The sequence below is a fragment of the Pinus tabuliformis genome, chromosome 3_2, assembly GCF_031772625.1.
Source record: "Pinus tabuliformis cultivar Carrire ecotype Pingquan chromosome 3_2, CPIR1, whole genome shotgun sequence".
Lineage (NCBI taxonomy): Eukaryota > Viridiplantae > Streptophyta > Pinopsida > Pinales > Pinaceae > Pinus > Pinus tabuliformis.
In genome coordinates this window covers 581,692,639-581,710,059 of record NC_142302.1, presented here as the reverse complement: position 1 = coordinate 581,710,059, position 17,421 = coordinate 581,692,639, and the positions used below count along the sequence as shown (strand labels likewise).

At 36.3% G+C, this 17,421-nt stretch overlaps 1 pseudogene; it reads right to left on the bottom strand.

The window, feature by feature from the left end:
• Positions 1-4,220: 4,220 nt before the first annotated feature.
• On the bottom strand, positions 4,221-6,295 carry LOC149181891 (putative potassium transporter 12 pseudogene; annotated as a pseudogene).
• Positions 6,296-17,421: the final 11,126 nt, after the last annotated feature.

The following is a 17,421-nucleotide window of genomic DNA, read 5'->3' as shown; positions in this document are numbered from 1 at the left end:
AAGCTCTCACAAGGCAAAGGCCAGACATTAATAGAACAATGAGGTGCATTTCCATTGTCACCTCAGCAATCCTCCTTCTGCTTTTTAGTGGAATTATACCACACAGGAGGCTTCCCAATTTTCACCTAAATGATATTCTAAGTTATATGGATCAAGGTGATATATCAGATGAACCAAAGCTAAGTAAAGGTACTTTCAATGGACAAGGGCACAATTGTCTATGTGTAGGAGCAGTGTACCATATACAAAGCCCTAGAGAGGTACTTGTGACCTAGGGTTACATCGTGTAGATCAAAAAAGGGATGCCTAGGTATACAAATACCAAGAAAAGGTTTGCAAATAAGAAAAGGCAAACCTTCGATTTAAGACCCAAGTTGAAGCCTTAGCCAAAGTTACGATTTAGCTAGGGCACAAATTGCCTAGGGTAGACTGTTGGGGAAAATTCAAGCATGAAGAGAGCTAGATTTTGAGTGCCAAGGATCAATCAAGTTTAACTCAAGCTACTAAAGCCTCAATGTCTATCCAATAGGAGACCCTTGTTTAATTTGACCCTATGCCCTAGCCCTAGCGGCCTGCTTTAAATGACTTCAAAAAATAGAAGAGGAGATAAGATGAAAGTTTTTATGATTTTTGATCACCAAAAGGATTCCTGGTGCCTTTTCCTACCTGGGTGATGTAGTCTATAGGGCTAAATTTAAGATAAATTAAATTTATGCTTGGAGTAAGAGGGAAAACCCTAGTTTTCACTTGATAAACCCTAGCTATCTTTTTAATGGGGGGGAAATTAAATAAATGAAAGCTCTCTAGGAGGTCCTTTATGGTATTCAAGGTTTAGCATGCAATAATCAAGCAAGATTTCCATATAAGATATGCATGTAGAGATGGAATAAGAAAAACCATAGCATAATTTTATCACATGAAAAACAATAAAAATCTGCAATTACACTTAAATTCTTCCAAGAAATAGCCTTCTTTCAATCCCAAAAAGACACCTCCAAGACACAAATCATTTGCCAATAGCAATGGGTCCAAAAAGATCACATCTCCACAAGTAGCGAGTTGCATCTAGGCTAAGTAGAGCTTTATAAAAGAGGTTGAAATCCACAAGTGATGATGATAAACAAGGGAGTGATCCTCTATTTATATGAGGTCAATCACTTCCATTAGTTTTCCTAAAAGCCTTATAAGAAACTTAATTCTGCGTGGGCTTGAAGTAAATGGGCTACCAAGCCAACTCAATAGTTCAATACAAAAAAATAAGCCACTAATGCTCGCATGCATGGGTTGAAACTCTTCCCAAGCATGATGTTATGCCCTTTTAGGGGTAATAAAGCTCCAAAAATACAAAACAAGGGCTAGATGCATCTCCAACCATCATAATCAATCATGAATTGAGGTTGAGTCATCAAATCAAGCCTTAAAACATCTCCCTTTATTTTCCTCCCTTCCTATGGATTATAATTGATAATCTAATATTTTTTAACTTCATTTGATTCTCTGAAGTTGATTCCCTTCCTCCATTTTCATTAAAATCATCATGTTATAAGGCAAAAGGGCATACCTTTATATGAAATTTTTCCAGCAAAGAGTCCAAAATTAAATTTTGGACAATTAAATTTTCATGCAACTAAGCAACATTGCTTTTTAACAATACTCTTGGTTCAACATTTTTTGACAATGGTCTTGGTTCAGTACTTTCTTACGAGCAGAGCCCTCTCCATTCCTTCAAGCAAGAGTGGTCTCCTTGGAAAAACAATAAATCTGACCATTTCAATTTTTTCATAATGTAATACCTTGTACCGGATATCTTTGGTTTATGCCTTCTAAAATCTTGGATACCTCATCAATTTTTCCCTTAGAGAAACACTGTTTTACAGAGTCAAAAAGTTAGTTTCACAACCTCTTCTAATTATTTTGCCTTCTAATTGTAATGATTTTTCCACTTCACTGGTCTGAAATAAAGCAGACATTACTTCTGTGTATACTTTAACATGTACAGAGGATTTACAATCTATCACTTCTTCAAGAACTTTTTATGCCTCAATTTTTTTTCCTACCTTCCCAAGATGATGCATGCCATAGATAAAACTTGCATGACTTGGAACAACACGTTCCCTAAGCATTTTGTTCAGTATCTGGGCAGTGGCTTGAACTTTCTTTGATTTGCAGTAAGCTTTGATGAGTGAATAGTACAGAGCATCCTCCTACAACATGGCATAGAGAAAAATATGCTTAACAGAAGTAGTCATTCACATCAATAGCAGGAAAACCATCCTGATGTGTTTCCAACAAAACATTATCTTGTGATACCCTACACACCACCATATTGGGTAAAAATGTAAAACTAGCATGTGTACCCCCAATGCCAACATTTTTTTCAAGAAGTTCCAAACCATAGCAGACAAGACTCTAGATACTAAAATGACAAGAAAAGTTTACAAAACTTTGAGAATTGTCAAGCCTGTTTCAGACTCTCAGATATCTAGTGGGCTATGCCTGTCCATGAATGCACATGAGAGACCAATAATATACAAGAAGGCAATGAAACAATCACAAAAGCACCTACACTCAAAATTCCATTCTGGAAAGAAGGAAAAGACTCACTAAGGATACCAAGGGGTGCAAAATTCTAGATGTGAGGAATAGCAGTTACTGAGGAATACGGTTCATCTATTCTTACTGTTACAGATAATGCATTTACCAGATTGACTCAAGGTCTATTTCCTAGTGTCATGGAACATTGTGTTTTGATGATGGCTTTTGGTCTTGTTCCCATGGAACTGTAGTTGCATCTGGCTTAATCAATATGAAAGGGCTGCCCTGTGCGCGATTAGGAAGAAGTTTCCTTTCTTTCTCCTCTGGGTTATGTTTCAAAATTATAACCATCAGCTATCGGCATGTTGAAGGGATCACACACCTTTCAAGCAGAGCCCATTTTTCTGCAGGATTATCCATAGGCATTGTTGCAGGTAACACCCCTTCATACAGAAGCCAGTTTTCCACAGAAGAATGGTGGTTGTTCAGTGACTCAGGGCCTCTCTGTGCAGTCACAAGTAGTATCAGCATTATAACATATCCTTTCAGAATTCAAGTATATCTTCTCACTGGAAAGAAAAACAACCTCACTAAAGAAACAACAAACAGTGTAGATTAGGGTGAAATTTGTGATCTATGATCTTCCTGATATATGTCATTCCCTTTCTAATCTTGATGACATTTTACAGGTCTTTATGAGCATAAAGAATTCTCTCAGTGCTTAATCATTTTGATTTTTTATGGCTTCTCATGTTGGTCCCCATGTGAGTATCAGTTAATACTGCTGTCAAATTGTATAAAACAGATAGACAGGAGGACTGAACACAGAAGGTCTACATAAACTAGTTTTGTAGTGCTTCCTTTTGCTATTCATAAACAACTTGCACTGTGGGAATGTACTACCTGCAAGGTTGCGTTGTTTGTTTCATGAAAGGCTGGTCGCTAAATGGCATTGGGAGCCCAGTTGTTTACTTTCCAAGTTAGTCATTCCTATCAGATTTACTTTGGCTAAATATCGTAAGTTAACACCCCATCTTTTGTGTCATATGAAGTTGAAGTTGAATCTTTAGAGTAACAATATTCTCCAAGCTTGTTTCTTTTGTTCAGCAAAATAGATTTCTAAGTTTATTGTTCTTTGTGTCACTGGCCCATAGTAAGGTTGCTTATTTAAATAATTTATTCAAATTATCATTTCTGTTATTAAACAAAAAATATTGTATAGCCTAGAATTGGGCCCATTGGATTTCATTCCCCTGTTAGGTCAACATAAAACCTTTGTTGCATAGATCAATGGGCCATGCAACATTGGGCATATCATTTTTTAAAATTTCAATAAAAAAAAAATATTTGAAAATTAAATTTTTAATATAGTTTTTTATGAAGAACCCAAAGAACCCAACACGAAGAACCCGAAGAACCCAAGAACCCAAGCACACGAAGAACCCGAAGAACCCGAAGAACCGAAGAACCGAAGAACCCGAAGAACCCAAGAACCCAAGAACCCGTTAAAGGAAAAGAACCCAAATTTTTTTTTTGAAGAATCCGGTTCTTCATGGAAGAACCCGGTTCTTCTGGGTTCGTCTGGGAAGAACCCATACCCGAATCCGGTACTTGGGTGCGGGAATCCGGGACGGGTTCGAGAACCCTACCCCCGGGTGCGGGTACCCATGCAACACAGATTTTCATGGATATAACTTAATATAACTTTCTTATGTAGAAAACATGGCTTATCTTAGGCTTAACCATGCATATAAAATACCACCTATCATCTTCATTGAAAAAAGAATGGTGTCTTTGTTCATAAATATCAGTGATTAATCGTAGGAATGGCTATTATTCTCTATCAAACAAAATCAAGGACTAAGTAATGAAGATCTTGGTCGACAACAAAACTTATGATTATTAACTTCACATTAAAATTCACTTCATCTCTGCCACCTTCAAGGAAATCTTTGTTATCCATCACCATATTGATGTTGTGACTTGGTCCTTGAAAAACATTCAGCATGTTTGATTCATGGAAACCTTCAATTTAGACAGTATATGTCATGCTAACTTGCAAGAGATTGGTGTGAGGTACATTGAGGCTTGCAGGGCCTGCCCTGCAGTTTGCCCTCATGAAAGCATAGAAGTAGATTATAACCAGTTTCTTAGGAAACCATGAATCCTTTCTAGCCTTGACATCTCCGTGACCAACAAGATATACAACTCCTGATAATTCAGAACGCTTCCATAGTTCCAAATGTACATCACAAGAAGGAAGCAGGTGGCAAAAACCATTTATCCAACCATTTTCCCCCACTTTCATCAAAACTGCAGAAAAATAAATTAGCTCAGTTGATCCAAATAGAACAGGAAATCCAATCGCAAGGAATATATTTTTTTCCCATATAAGAACCATGACAAGAGTCACTAGGCTTGTAGTCACCATAATCATCTCTACCTTTGCAATGCCATATGCATTTGATATCTCGACCGTGCTCTTAAAACAATCACATACCAAGACACACATTATCATTAGAACCCAGTTGATGACAAGAATGTAGATCTGACCCATGAACCGTCGGGATGTGTGAATTATTTTCAATCTAGGAAAGCATCCTAGGGCCATGGACATTTTAATAGATGAAATTGTTGCTGAGATCATTGCCTGGCTTGCAATCATGGCAACAACACTAGCTATCACGAAGACTGGCCAGATAAAACCATCTGGAATTGAAGCAGAGAAAACGTTCTCCACCACAGAGGGATGCTTCATAAGATATGCAACTTGATCCATGTAAGCCAATAGTAGGCATGGGAATACTACACATGTGAAGGCTATCTGCATGGATCTTACTGAGAAGTGACCCAATTCAGCAAACATAGCTTCAGCTCCTATTATGCATAACATGCAACCTCCTAGGGACATCCATGCTTTGATAGTGTTCCTCTTGAACAAGTAATAGATATAAACAGGATTGAATGCCCTTAAAATTGTCATGTCATGTTAAATAATATTGTAAAGTAAAATAGAACCAATAGAGAAAAACCATATCATGAGTGCCAGAGAAAATGTCATGCCTACTTTGCTTGTACCAAACTGTTTTATGCTGAACAAGATCACCAGGAATATGATTGAGACAATGACCACTGTGTCTTCCGTAAAGCTAGATATTTCATCTTGCATGCCACTAACAACAGACATGACTGATATTGCAGGTGTAAGTATGCCATCCCCAATTACCATGGAAGTACCCATGAGAAACAAGAGTAGCAGTAGGGTCTTCAATTTTGTACTTCTCTAAAGGCTTTCTTTGATTCTTAATCATCTTTCCAGTTTTGGGGTGGGCAACTTGAGCTTGAAACTGGATTTTTTTTCATCTGATGGTTGCTGGTTGGGGAGCAGATTGACCTTCGCATATGTGCAAATCAAAGAGTACAAGGAAAATGTCCCCCCTTCACCATTGTCATTGGCTTTGAGCATAATGAACACCTATTTAGCCAAAGGGATGAGGGCTATTGTGTACATCACTAAAGCTAATGCACCCAAAACATATTCCTCTCCTTTGGTACGAGCTTGGATGAATACACTAGTGAAAACATACAAGGAGTTGGTACCCATATCTCCATAGACCACTCCAAGTGTTCGGAATGCCAAGTCGAGCGTCCGTCCTAATGAAAGGTCCTTATCATGGCCCTTATGAACACCGGGCACGTCCATGGCCTCCACATCAAAGGAATCCACTCACTTGGTCTTCAGAAAGAGCCCACGCCTCATTTTGTGTCATGTCTGATCATCGTCAACAAACCACCTTGGGGATTACCCTTCCATTTCACTGCCATCAACCGACCTGGACTCTGATGACAACAAAGACATTGAGCCCTCACTGATCCCATCCCTGTCTTTCTCATCCTAGACATTGATATGATAATGGGGTTGGCAATGACAAGAATGATACACAAAAGAGAAATCAATAAAAACTTAGGAGAATCCCCACAACTGTTTATAAAAAAAGCACAAGTTTATCATCCAAAGAAGCAATTTCTGCATTCAAAGACCACAATCCTCAATCTCATAATTTTATCATCCATAGAAACAACTCCTGCATTCAAATCCCATAATCCAGAAAAAGAAAGAGCTCAATCTCTTCGACCCACATCGTAACATCGCATCCCACATCCAGATTTCCATTGAAATCTTGAAAATCCTCATACCCAAATGATTTTTTGCAGTGACTTCTGTGAATACATTACCATCCTTCGATCAGAGCGTTTTTGTTAAAGAAGAAACATATTATATATCTTCAAGGAGAAACATATAATGGTAATGCAAAGTTTTAAAAGGTATGTGATCCTTAGGCTTATTGGAGAGTATATAAAAAATTTCACACCTTTTTATGAGATATGGGAGGAAAAAATGTTAAAGATTTTTAATAAATATAAAATTTCCAAAATGATGCTAGTTACGTGTGATTCTTTTTTCATTGTTTGTGATTATGAAAAATGAAACTCAATGTTTTTTCATTAGTGCACACATATTTCATTATATAATTGCATATAGAAAAATCATTCCAGAGCCGATAACAATAAAACTGAAGAATTTATGGTCCAACGTTATATTTAAGGGAGATGTTTAAGGATGACGTTTGAATTTTGTTTTTCATTTTAAGACATTTGGAGCAAATATTAGGAAGGACTTTGAGAGAGGATTGTCCTTGATTTTCGAAAATGGAGTTGTTCCTTTCCAGCCATATGCCCCAAGTGACCATCAAAGGGAGAGCTCATAAGTTTTTTGGATGTTTTCTTTATAGCCATTTTTTTACACATATCCATAGAGTCCCCATGCCATTGATGTGAATTACTTGTTCGGTTTTTTTTAACCAAAATTTTTAATCAAACAAGAAAAATTAAAAAAATGCCTCAAGATCAAAGACTGAAACAAAGACCTATTGACATACCTTTTAAAGTATGGAAAGAACTTGTAAAATCATATGAGAAGTTGGATGCACAAAGAAAAGCCGGCAATGAGAGCATTCAGGTATTGAATTTTTCATTAACCATTATTTAGAATGTATTAATACTTATAAGTATCTTAGACATGTATTTGTGTGAAAATAAATTGAATTGGTTTATGTTTAAGGACAAGGCATCCAAGGCGAGGTTAACCAAGACAAAAGTCACTCATCGTAGTGGCCAGAAAGGTTTAAAAGCATTGATAACAACCTTTGTAAGTATATTAAACATGTGATATTTTTTTAATAAATTTTGTACTAGAAGAAAGTCATTGTTATCTAATTTCTCCCTATTTACTGATTGATAGGAACTAAAATATGGAAGAACTCCAAATCATTTGGAAAAGGAGGTGCTGCAACAAAAGAGATGGGTTGAATTTGTTGTTTGGATGGACTCTATGGTATGTAATCTTAGTTGGATTTCCAATATACTTTTAAACCATATTTTCATTTTATTTTTTAGTACTATTAGATATTATATCTTACCTCATTTTATGGTTAACATTGTATAACAAAAACATGCGTTGTGTTATGTAATTAATACTAACATGTAATATTGATTTTTTTTGTCAGAATGCTATAGGTAATGATTTCCAAGATGATGATCCAAATTATGTTCAACATATATCAGGAGATGATGAGGATGAGGATGAGGATGATGGTGGTGAAGGAGGAGATGATGATAATAGTTGCGGTGTTGGTGATGATGTGGATCAGAGTAATGAGGATGGTCAAGATGATCATGAGGATGATCTTGGTGGTGGTAGCTAGGCATGCACATGCATTGTTTTTTATGAAGAAATTATTGTGTAGAATGACATTGTTATGTTTAGATGGGTGTTGTGAATTTACCCTATATCAATGAGACATTTTGATTTTGTAATCATATGATGAGTTTGATTTATGTATGTTGTTAATTTATCGTAGAATAACGATATTCATGAAATATTTTGATTTGTTAATCATATTTGAATTTTACTTGTTTTGATTAAAAATAATACTGATTTTATTAGTATTATGTTGCTATTTTATACATGTTTTGAAAATTGTTAATGACACATTGTTATTTTTTTGGATGGATGTTGTCAATTTCTCTTAAATTTCTTTACAAATGATTTTGAATTGTGATATCTGCTTTAATGATATTTAGAAACTATCATATATTTCACTATGAATCTATAAAGGGGGTCATATATGTAAAGAAAAATATACTCTATATAAGAAGTCAAATGCGGATGTAACCATGGATGCAAAATTGAAAGTAAAATTGGGTGTTAAACTAGGAATTAATACAAAATGAAAACAATTGACATACAAAGTGTTTTAAATTAGAAGTGAAAAATTGTGCAATAGTTGACACAAAGAACGGAACAAAACATGGCATACAAAAGGATATCAAATTGGGCAAAAACAAGGACACATAAATGGGCACCAAATTAGATGCAAAAAAAGACAACAACTAGATGTAAAATAAGATGCAAAGTTGAGCGTTAAAAAGAAGCAAAAAACGTTACAAATTAATATGCCAAATGATGATGCAAATAATGGTGTAAATTTGGGATGCAAACTTGGGTGCAAAAAAGGAAAAAAAAAGATGTAAGAAAAGACATAAAACAAGATGCAAAATGAGGCTGAAAAAAGGTGAAACCAAGGATGCCATATTGGATGTAAAAAATGATTCCTAATCACATGCAAATTTAGGCTCGAACTCAGACACAAAATTATATGCAAATGTGGACACAAAATGAGGCAAAAAAAGATGCAAATTTGGATGGTGAAAACGATGTAAAACTAGACACCAAAAAAATGCAAAATTGGATGAAAAAGTCGGTGTAAATAATGGTGCAACATTGGACACAAGTAGACACAAAAAAATGGTGCAAAAAGGGGCATAAAATAGCTTAAAATTGGATGCAAAACTTGGTGCAAAAACAAATACAAAAGTAGACGTAAAAAATGGCTCTAAATTGAATGTACCATTAGACACAAATAAGATGCAAAGGTGGACACAACACATGACTCAACATAAGATGCAAATATAAATGCAAATTTGGATGCTCAAAATGATGTAACATTAGATGCAAGAGATGGTGTTAAAAATGATGCAAAATTGGATGAAACAAATGACGCAAAATATGGTGCAAAATGAGATGGGAAAAATGGAGACAAATCAAACGTAAATGTGGATGTAAAAAATGGTCCAAAAAAAGATGCAAAAATGGGCACAAAAATGGATGCAAAATTTGGTGCTAAATCAAATTCAACACATGGTGCAAAGATAGGCACCAAAGCTGGTGCAAAAATAGAAGCAAAAACTAGTGTAAGACTAGATACAAAACCTGGCGTAAGACTAGATGCAAAAACTGACACAAAATGGATGCATAAAAAGACGTTAAATTGGATTCAAAATACAGTGTAAACTTGATGCAAATGATGGTGCAAAAATGGAAGCAAAGAATGACACAAAATAGGAAGCAAAAGAGAATGAAAAATAGATGCAAAAAATGACACAAAACTAGAAGCAAAACCTGTTAATAAGATGCAAATCTTGGTTCAAAATTTGACGCAAAAAATGATGCATAGTTTGGTGTAAAAAATGATGCAAAATCTAGCGTGAAAAAGGATGCAAAATCAGGTCCAAAAAAGGACGCTTTAAAAATTGTACAATAGAGCCAGATTTAGCGCCAGGTTGCTCATCACAATTACAAAAAAAATGCGCTAAAATCTGGCGCTAAATCTGGCGCAAATCGCTGGTTTTGTTGTAGTGTCTGGATGCGACTTCCAACACTTTTCCTTTGTATGGTTATCAATGTTGCAGTGGTTGCTAGGATCTTTGCACTGGTGTGTTGTGGCTGCCATATTTTTATCTTTTCCCTCTGTTTTCTTCTTCTTCCCTTCTGTAGAACCGTATTGTTGCTCATTTTTCTTCGATCTACTTGATTGCACTCTTTTTAAAACTATGTTCTCCAGGTATTGTGTATGTATACAAGCTTCATCCATTGTTTTGGGCTTGAACAACATCACTTGATCACGCAAATCTCGGTGCAGACCCCCCAAATACTTGAAGAGTACATCTAGGTTCTTTGGAGATATACCCAACATTATAACCATCTTTCTAAATTCTGTGGTGTACTCCTGCACGCTTTGGCCTGGATTTTTCCTGAAGTAATGCCACCGGATCCACTATTCTTCCACGTACCCAATGGGATAAAACTGTGACTTAATGAGGGTTTTGATATCCTTCCACTTAGTCACTGGAGGTTCTCCCTCCAACCTCAAGGTTTCCATGTCCCTGTCCCACCAAGTCAATGCATGGCCCTCCAATTTCAGCCGCGCGAATGAGATCTTCTACCCTCCCTCAATCTAATAGACACTAAAATAAACTTCCAATTTCTAAAACCAATGGTTCAGCTTCAGAGCGTCAATCTTGTCATGGTACGGCTTGATATCAATTTTTTCTTCCACTTTAAACAGGGACTATGATAGATTCATGACGCTCGAACTGGGTTGATCTTTTTCAGACTCTTTCTTCAGTTGGTTCTTTGTTTCTCCTCGATCTTTTGTTCCCCGTTCTGATTTTTCCTTTGCGTTTGAACCCTTGTCTTCTCCAAATATCCCCAGCTTGTTGCTTAGGGCAGCCATGACAAGGTTTACATTGTGGTTTATATCTGCACCTTGTTGATCGAGTCGTGAAAACCTCATCTCTGTAGGATCATGAGGTTCATTCAGAAATTCGTCGCCCATGATTTACAATTTTCGCTCTCACCGATCTAGATCCTTTTAACCTCCACAAAATACTCAAAGAAACCTGCTCTGATTCCAAATGATCCGTAAAATTCCGTCGATATTCCACTGGAAAATTCATCACAACAGATCTGACTATATTATATTAAAAAACTGAGATTCTACACTATTACAGTTTTATTTAATTTCCAGATCTGTAAAATTAGCAATAATTAGTTCATGCATGTAAAAGTAAACCAAGAAGAAAAGTAGAGAACGATAGAATAAGCTCACACACACATAATACATAAGATATTCTCTCTGGGAAACCCTTTAGGGAGAAAAACCCAACTGGAAGGTGAGGTCGCTTCGCTATCTTTCTCTGTCTAGAAATATGGTTGCAGATACAAAGAAGTAATGCATGTGGCTCGTGGGCTGCTACAATGCACAGATCCTGTCTGTGTGTTCTACCTCCTATCTCTCTTGGATATCTTTGCTCAGCTATGGAACAAAATGCTCTCCAAAGAATGGAATGTTTCTTCCTCCTAGTGACTTGGTTATAACACATCGCGATAGCCTACTAGTGGTTAATTTTAACTACATCAACTCTTAACAAGAGTTACAAAATAAACTCTTCTAAAGTATTTTACATCACAAACATGTGGCTATCCCCTTTTCCATGAATAATGGGGGTTGGCGTGGCATCCTCTTGAACTAGAGGTGTGAAAACAGGAAGGGCAACTTTTAAGTGGCATAACTTTTGCACACTAACTCTGATTGACGCGATTCTTGCACCGTTGGAAATCTCTCTGTGTGTAGAATAACATGAGAATGTGTTCCATTAAGGAGCAAATTTTTACCCCCCAAAAAATGTTGTTTGAAGCCTCAAAATGCTCCTGGAAGGTTTCCGACCTCGTTTTTCCAAACTTGGTCCCACCAGTCAAAATGGTCCCATTAGCTAATTCCTCCACTTTTTCCATTCTAAATGCATCGAGGTGGATGACAAACAATATAATGGTCCAATTCAGATCACCTTCTATGCCACAACTCACTTGGATTTATCTCATCATGTACTAGTGCTTGATCTAGTTGACTCACAAGTCTATACAACATTCCATCACAAATCCCAATAACCCTAGCATCATATATACTAGAGCCCTTGGACCAAACAAGTACATTGCCATGCACAAAAGCAATTCTATCTCCTTTATCTTATAAACAAGGAACACAGACAAGATTCTTTTTCAAACTTGGTACATAAAAAACGTCTCTGAGATATACATATTTACCAGATTCTAACTCTATGGGCGTCTTTCCAACTCCTTTGACTACATAGTTGTTATTGTCTCCCAGTTCAACCCTTTGAGACAACTTTTCTTTCATGCTTGAAAGATTCTCCACTATCTACCAGCTACATATCATCATCATCTATAAGGGAACCTACCAAAGAAGAATAGTAAAAGACATATTTATCGCCTTTGGGATTCTTTTGTTTTTCATCTTCAAGATTTGTTGCGGAAGCATATTGTTTCCCTTTTCTCTTCTTATTGTTATCCATATTAGGACAAACTCCCTTGAAATGTCCATATTCATAACAACCATAACATTGGATCTTTGATAAGTCTTTCTTCTTCTTAGAGGAAAGAGATCCCTTTACCGACTTCTTCTTCTTTCCCTTGTTCTTGAAGCAAGTTACAAGGGCTTGAACTTCTTCATCTTGACTATCTCTAGTCATCAATCTTACTTCTTCTTGAGCACAAGATGTCCATAGATGTTCAAATGTAGGAGCTTCCTTCCAACTGCTTATATCTACTACAAAATCATCCCATGATCTAAGAAGACCATCGAGTGTCGTCATCATTAGTTCTTTATCAGGGATGGATTCGCCAATTGCTTGAATCTGATCTCTTATTTGAGAAATCATTATGAAGTAAGAAATCATAGTGTCGTCATTAGTCATCCTTGTATTTCAAAGTTCATTTTTCAAGCTCATTGATTGACCAACGTTCTTGATTGTGTAGAGATTCATTAAGGCATTGTACATCTTCTTTGAAGTATCAAGTTTTGCAATGTTAAGAACTAAATGATCTCTAATGGAGTCCACTATAATATTCAGAGCATTGATGTTGTCTTCCTTGAATTTCGCTTTCCCTACTTCATCAGTTGGTTCAGTAACCTTCCCTGTGACGATATCCAAAACCTTGTTCTTGGAAAGAATAATGTTTATTTTAAATTTCCATGTTCTAAAGTTTGATGTTCCCTCTAGCTTGTTTTCATATTTAATAGAGGTAGCCATGTTCATTTTCATAGTGCAATTAGGGTTAGCACAATATCTCTAAAATTCTGATAATTACTTTTGATGTAGATCTTCTTTTAACTTATTCCAATATATCATTCAGCAATTATAGTCGAGAAATCCAACCATAAAGAACAGTGAAATAGTAGAGATCACAATACACAAAATAAGACAAGATTTACCCTAGGAAAATCCAACAAGAGAAAAAAAAACCGAGTGACCTTTTTCAATAGACAAAATCTTCTTGTTCAATGAGAGACACACCTAAACCTATTGAAATAAAATCACACAACCATAAAACCATATGCACAACAAATTAACTCACAAAACAATAAACTGGTGAAAAGGACAGAGAGCCATCATGTGGCCTCTCATTTTCATGTAATTTTCACTTTTTTTCAAATAATTTAATAATACATTTAAATACATGAGCAAGTGGTCTTAAGATAGTGCGTCTATCTTAGACTCACTTGGTTGAGACAATTTCTCAACTTACACACTAGTTTAGGAGAGCTAGTTAGAGAGAATCTCTCATCCAAACTAGAATCCTTGGTTTGAGGAATTCTCATGATTTAATTAATTTAATTTAATATCTTGATTATTAAGAGAGTGAGGCTAACATCCCCCCCCAATGATAAATCCAAAACGAACAAGGAACCATCTTCCAAGTTCTCAAGTCGGTCCTCAAAAATCATTTGCCTGAAAAACTGCCAAATTTGGATGCTAGAAAAACTCAAATATGAAGAGAACATGAATCAGCTGCATGTCTGATTTATCTTTGAATGTTGCTTGACAACTCCATCATGTGCCAAGCCACAAAAGGATCCAACTGTCCTTTGCTTGAAAACAATGTCTGGTGTCCACTGACACAATTTGATGAATGCACACTGGCGTATTTGTTGATGGTGATTGCCCACTGGCTGATGACTTTGAAAAAAAACTCACTGTTGCTTTTGTTGTGTTTGAAAAACTGATCACTGCAGCTTTTTTTGTTGATTCCCACTGCTGATTTTGAAGATTCCCACTGGGTACTTCGCTGATGTTGTCAAGATTTTAAATCTGACAACCACTTGTCAATTTCATTGACATTTTCCCCCCTTTGTGAGCTGAAAGGAGAGACAATCATCTACATTTGATATCTGAACTCTCCCCCTTCAAGTGTAGGAGAGTTTCACTGTTGTACTCCCCCGTTCAACTGCACGAGAGTACCATTGTCATTTGAATTTTGGCTACAATATGTGTGAGTGAATTTGATTGTAAAACTTGTACAAGCTTCTAGCTGTGGATGACCATTCCCAGGGATCAATCCATGAATAATTTATCTTCAATCTCGCTAACTGTCGTTGGTTGCAGCATTTCTCTGATGAATGATTTTTCTTGCCACAATGGTGACAAGGATGGAGATCAAAACACTGATTTTCCATATGACCGGTTCTTTAACAATGAGAACATTTCGGTTTGTCTGAAACTTGAGTTTTCATGCATTTCTGTTTGTCTACACTTTCCGTTTGTGTGCATTGATATCTATCTGCAACTTGTGGAGAACTTGCTGAAGTGATATGTTCAAGTAATCCAGCACTGACGAATTGAATGGGATTTGAATAATCAGGGATATGTAAGTTGTCGTCATCTTCGACATATCCTAAGCCGCGTCGATTTTGATTACTTTGGATTTCCTTCCATGGGTTGATGATGGGTTTGGAAGAAAGTTGCACTGGAAAAACTTCAACACTTGAAGCTGGTTGGATGAATGAGTTCGAATGATCAACTGTATCTGGAAAATACTTGGAAGCAACACACTTCTCTTGCAACTCAATTCTTTGCAGTTGCAATTCTAGTTGAAGGAACTCAATCGTTTCATATGCATGTTGAAGATATACTTGAATGTCAACAAGAGTGGTTTTTCTTATGTGCACCATGTTGTCGGCTGATGATAAAATTAAATTGTGAAGAATTTGGGGCAGCTAAATGTGTGTTGCCATGTTGTCTTTCTTACTTTGAAGTCAGGCTCGCTTGGTGTAGAAGTCATGCTTGAAAATTGCGCACTTGAGTTGATCACTGAAATGACAGGCTCATTTGTACTGTTTGTTGATCACTGATGCTTTAAACACTTGCTTGAATTGTTGACTTGATGCTCGCTTGATGACGATCACTTTGCTTGAAAGGAACTTTATGAATGTTGTAATGAACTTTACACAGGCTTGCTTGTTGTGCGTTGAACTGTCGCACTTGATTTGGTTACTTGACACGCTCGCTTGATCTTAGTGCGCTCGCTGTAGACACATGTTTGTTTTGATGCTTACTTGAAGATTAGAAACCACGCTCGTTTGATGATGATTGCTTGCTTGATTATTTTATAAACACGCTCGCTTGCTTGATTGTTTTTACTTGAAATACTTGTTTGTTTGATTGTTTTTAATGACATGCTCGCTTGTTGATGATTGTTGTACTTGCTTTAAACACTTGTTGTCTTGAACTCTTGGGTGATTGTTGCACTTAGTGATGCACTGAATGTGTTGAAAAATGATGGGTGTTGAACACTGTCGAAAATGCACCCAAATGACAAATGACAAGTTCAATCTTGATGACTCAGTTGAAGACTTACTTGACTTTAATGTATTCACCTGGTTTAATTGATTCTCTATCAATTCAAAGCGTGGGTGTTGGTTTCAACCGAGAATGCACCCTTATAATTCAACTTAATTTGACTTTGATTACAATCCAACTTACAAATTATGATTTGCAAGTTACAGTTTTGTATTGAGCTTAATAAAAAATGGTGCAAGTGCAATTGCCAAAAAATTGTTGTTGAATTGCTGCAAAAATTGTTGATGTAGATGACAGCTCGACTAACTTGATTGGACGTTGATGTAGAATCGTCTTTGACAACTTGATTATGTAGCGTCCTTAACTTGATTGCTTTGATGATGTGAAATGTATTTGCTTGAAAGATTGTCTTTATCAAGTTGATGATGTGACGCTTTGTGCTTGTGTACTTATGTGCATGTTGTTGTTTTAAGCATAATACAAAGAGATAATTTGAACACAAGTCATGCACATGCATTCATTAAACACTGTGTACCTAATGATCTCCTTATTCAATTTCGGGCGGATCTAGGACACAAACACCACAAAAAATATGTCTTTATTAAATAGTGAATTACATCAACCTTCACCTTCACAACATCATGAATGAAATTTCGCAAACAATGAGAATGCTACGCTCCCACAGCCCCTTGAAGCAACTTGTCTTCAAAAATAAATGTACACTGACTCAATCTGCTAAAACTAAATCTTTCTTCAAAATACAACAAAAAATCTTCACTTATCACTCCAAAGATTTTTAAGTCACACCTTATCGCTCCAAAATTCAAAATACTTTCACCTTATCACTCCAAAATAAAAATTTTACAAATTAAAAGCATACCTTATCCAATAGTGTTTAAAAGGATTTGTAAAAAAAAATGAACGCAAACTAAAGCCAAGCAACTTGTCTTGTACAGAAAACTATAGCCACATGCGAAATCGCAATTGCATGCATCGATTCTACGGAATTCCCGTTTAATTCACCTTTGCACGGTCGAATGTTGTGAGCCAGCCAGTATTTTGCTGATTTGTCTTTAGTTAATCGTTTGAACTGCTGAAAATGGCGCCGGACAGCGTGCAAATGCCAGCTTCGGTTAATAACCGACCACACTTGAAAAACGTTGATCTTCGCAGTCATGCCTTCAATGTAGGCGACATCAAAATAACTACATATCAAGAAAATAATCAAAATTGAATGCCTTATTCTTTAATATCCCGAGTAAACCTTCATTTGGACCATAATGAAGCTCTATGGACCAACGCTATATTTAGTTTTCATCCTGATTT